This window comes from Octodon degus, unplaced genomic scaffold (genome assembly GCF_000260255.1).
Source record: "Octodon degus isolate 3935 unplaced genomic scaffold, OctDeg1.0 scaffold00112, whole genome shotgun sequence".
NCBI classification, from domain to species: domain Eukaryota; kingdom Metazoa; phylum Chordata; class Mammalia; order Rodentia; family Octodontidae; genus Octodon; species Octodon degus.
In genome coordinates this window covers 6,119,755-6,124,259 of record NW_004524688.1, presented here as the reverse complement: position 1 = coordinate 6,124,259, position 4,505 = coordinate 6,119,755, and the positions used below count along the sequence as shown (strand labels likewise).

General features: G+C 47.4%; 1 pseudogene; it reads left to right on the top strand.

Moving 5' to 3' along the window:
• Positions 1 to 4,119: 4,119 nt before the first annotated feature.
• The window catches only part of LOC105743275, a 3,221-nt pseudogene continuing 2,835 nt past the window's right edge, over positions 4,120 to 4,505 (top strand).

The following is a 4,505-nucleotide window of genomic DNA, read 5'->3' as shown; positions in this document are numbered from 1 at the left end:
CTGCTAGGGTCCCAGGTTCCTTTGTGTCTGACAGGCACTTCCCCAAACCTAAAGTTTCCATATGTTCTCATCCACAGGAGCTTATAGAAGATGGTCTAGGTTTGGAATGGGCTTCATGTTCATCCAATATTTCTGTTACTCATCTTCCTTATAATCTAACCCTAGAAAATTGGGGAACCCATAATTTGATGGCATTGGAATCTAATTCTACCTGGAATTATGCTTTGTCTTTTATTTACTGTGGCAGCCCATCTTCATGGAATCCACGGCTTGCCAGACCCTTGCTGCACCTCTCCTCAGGCCCTTAGTTTTCCCCTAACAAGAAATCCTTCTGGGGCCTAGCTAGTCCCTTATTCTGTTGAATTATTAGAATTGGTAATTACCAACACATAGTTAAGCTCATGATACTTTTGACCATATTGTGATCTGTGCTTCCCTTCCATATATTCTAATTCTCATTAATCAAGAACCCAAGATAACCAAATATAATTCCTCTAATGGTCATTATAGATGCTTTAAGGCACTTGCTATTTTTTTGCCTGCTAGTGCCACTTGGTTAACTCCTTGTGTTACAGATCTCAACTAAATATTACACACATACAGTAGTCAGACAGTGAGCTGAAGTATGGCACTTCAGTATCTGGCACTGTGCAAGGTCAGAGTGACATGACTTGTTAACAGCCATGAGCGGGCCCTGGTTCAGTGTGGCCTCTGTCACCCGCAGCCCTTGAAAGACACTGGTGTTTGTGTCCACCCATAGATTCTCAGGCGTATGAGTACATCCTTCACACAAACCCTGGGCGAGCTGCCAACACCGAATCTCATATTAGGGGAAGTAGTATGAAGGGTCATCTCTTGATTGTGTGACTTGACTGCTGGCATACATCTCTGTTGGCAGGAGTGGTGTGGTCAGGGACACACTGCCAGGTCAGGAACGCATTGCCAGTTCCCATGAAGGCCTATCCTTTTGTTCTCCTTCCACCCAAGCTGCAGCTCTGGCCTCTGTTCTTCCACATCTGGCTCCCACACTAGCTATTGAGCTCCAGGGCACATGTATGTCCACATGTCAATGCACCCAGAATTCCAGGACATGAGCACTCAGGAGCCTGGAGCTGTACATCTGCGAGAAGTCCCCTGATGTGACATCAGACAGCTGCACAGGCGATTTCTTTGAGCCACAGTCTGTGTCTTTAGGCTTCTGGGTGCAGCTTTGTTTTCATGCAGCCCACAGATACCAATTCTTGACTTTGATAACAGTATCATTCCTAGGAGAATTGTTTGTGAAGTTAGAGGAGTGCTTCTAAAATCCATGTGAAATAGCAGAGTTAAGAATCGCCTCAATATTTTGAAGAATAAGTAGGATGACAAAGTTTTCTGGGGTCCCTGCTCGCAGTCTGAGCTCAAGGCATAGATTATGGGGACAGGACAAGGAGGGACAGGATCACTCTGGACACTGGAAAAGGAGCAGAGGGCTGGTGAGATGGCTCAGTGGTCTAAAGCACCTACTTAGAACAAGCTAAGCCAAGCAAAGCACAGGGACCGTGGTTCAATCCCCCAGCACCACATGCCAGCCCGCCTGCCCCCTGGTGGGCTGAGCTGGCCACACACAAAATAAATAAATAAATAAATACATATATAAATAAATAAATATTTTAAAAAAAAAGAAAGAAAAGGAGCAGAAGCCCTGGGGCCATGAGAGACAGCTCAGAGCTGGGACTGTCAGCTGACCAGAATCCCTGCTGTGCCTGTGTCAGGGCTCTTTGTCCCTAGACAGGACCTCTAGGAGGAAAGCCTAAGCCAGAGCCAATGGAAGGGCTTTGCTCTTGTTAAAACCCTGGACTGTGCACATCTTGGTATGCATACGTGTGTGCATTGCATAAGAAAGTGGGTGTATGGGCCGCGTAACTTCACACATGAAAGCCAGTGGGTGAATGTGTGTGTCCTCTGGGAGACTGAGTTGTGCGGGAATGTGCAGAGAGAAGACACAGTGGCCACCAAGCTGTGACCCCTTTCTGCAGGAGGGGCCCAAAAGGGGCTTCCATGTGACTGAAATACTGAGAAGGATATCCGGTCCTCAAATACAAGCAAAGCTGCAAACCTTCACCTGTCCCAAAAGTGCTGATCTGGGGGAACCCGGCTGCTGAGAAGCTGTCAGGGCCACCAGCAAGCCCTGGGGTGAAGGCTGTCGCTTAGAGTTACCATCCAGAGCTTCCTGCTGGCATGGGGCAATCAGAGCATGAGGGACGAAGGGGCAGCCCTGCTGCCAGCCTGGCTGCTGCTTCCACTGGAGAACAAGACACACCAAATGCCACCCACGCGTGCACCCCGGCTCACACAGACACACTTAGCTGTTGATTCAAAGTGTAAAAGACACAAGAGGGAGGAGGGGAAGCAGCAGCTGTGAAGGAGCCACAGAGAACACAAACAGAAGGGTGATGAGGCCACAAGGCAAAACCAAGTTGCTTGAGAGAGTGAGTCTGTGGTCTTTGAGGGCAGAGCAGCGGGGCGTGCGGGCAAACTGGGTAGATAGGTGCGAACAACTGCTGCCTGGAAGACAAAAATAAAGGGAGACACAGAGCGAGAGAGAGAGAGAGAGAGAGCACAAAAGTCTCGGGGAAAATAGCACAGTTAGCGCAGCTGAAGACCACGGTAAGGACACAGGGAACACATTCCTGGGCTCTTAGCCTGTGGCTCGTTATAAGCATGACTGTGTTTTCTTCTGAGACAACTGGGAGATTTAAAAGCAGTTTTTGCACAACTTGCTGTTAGTTTAGGCTTCCAAATGCCCAGTGGGTAACTAAAATTTGAGCAAAGCCTGGCCTTCGTTTTATCTATTACCTTACCACTTGGGAGTAGGTTTGCTAATTGTTTAGAAAAAGTCATGCTAAGTGTGGTGGCATAGGTTTGTAACTCTAGTACTCAGAAGCCTAAGACAGGAGGATCACCATGAGTTGAAGGCCAGCCTGGACTACAAGGGGAGTTCAAGGCCAGCCTGAACAGCATAGTGAGACCTGTCTTTAGGGAAGAAAAAAAAAAAAAATCAGCAGAACACAGTTTATCAGCCCTTAATTTACTTACCCTATCTGATTACCAGATTTTACATCATCCAGTTCTAGACTTCCTTCCTGGAGAGACACTCAGAAGTTTTTAGCTATTGTCCTAAGTCTGTGCTCACGGATTCTGGGAAAAGCAGCGCCTGGTATGACTGAAACAGCCACAACCAAAGCCGATCCTTTCCTGGGACCAGGACTGCCCCAAAGCCATGAAGATTCTCCCAGAGCTGCAGAATCAGGTCTGAGATACGATCCACAGGACCCCAAACCCAACCCCCTTTCCTTTCCTTTCCTTTCCTTTCCTTTCCTTTCCTTGGGCTGGTCTGCTCCTCTTCATCAGTGTGTCCTCTCCCAAGTACTACCAAGCTGGAGTCCTTTCCCTACCTTCTCACTTACCTTCCAACTAAAGTTTTTTCTCTGCAAATCTGTGCTCTTTCCTTTGTTTGTTTGTTTTTAATTGCTTAATTAATTTATTTATGTATTTGGTACAGGGTCTCCTACGCAGCTCTGACTCATGGTGATCCTCCTGTTTCAGCCTCCCCAGCACTAGGATTAGAGGCATGCACCACCACACCCAGTTTCAGTGGCCGGCAAGGTGTGCCTGGGTTTCTGGGGCTGGCACAGCATGAGGTACCGGGATTGAACCCGAGTCCTTGAGCTTGCCAGGCAGGCAATTAAACCTCTGAGCTTGTTTGTTTGTTTTTTGAGATAGGCTCTTGCTACATAGTTCAGGCTGGCCTTAAACTCAGTATGTAGCTCAGGCTGGCCGCGAAATTCTGCCTCAGCCTCCAAGAGCTGGGATAACAGATGTGCGTGCACATACCTGGTTTAAACTTGTACTTAAGTTTTAATTTTCATTGTCACTAATGGCAAGAACTTGCAGTGGTTGGTGACAAGATTTGATAGGTTTCCATTTAAAAACTCTCAGAGGAACTTGTATTTGTAAACTGGGCCCTGCAGTAGGATGGACCAGCTGTGAGCTTCCTGTTTCGGTGCCAGCCACTCTGCAGCCCACACACCTGGAGGTTTCTTTCTGTGGTGAAGCCATGCAGCTCTGTAAGGAGTGATGAGGAGCGAGTCGGTCCAAGAGTTCCCAGAGTGGGTTTACAGTGGGGCCTTTGCCCTGACCCCCAACCAACTTCAGGGCAGAGTAAGTTTCCTCCAGCCACAGTGGGGCAACCATACCCTTTTCTGTGTTTTGTAACTTTAAAGAATGATCAAAGTTATCCAAACATTTGTCTCTAGCTCGTTTATTTTTTCTTCCAGCCCTGTTGTCATGAATCAGATACACCAATAATAGAGACAGGACATGTTACTAGGTATTTTGGTTATTTTTTTCTCATTGCTGAGATGAAATACTCACCACCCAAAATTGAGGAAGGAAAGGTTGATTGAGCTCACAGTATGTGGAGGTCTCAATCCGTAAGCCTCCTCTTCCTCTTCCTCTTCCTC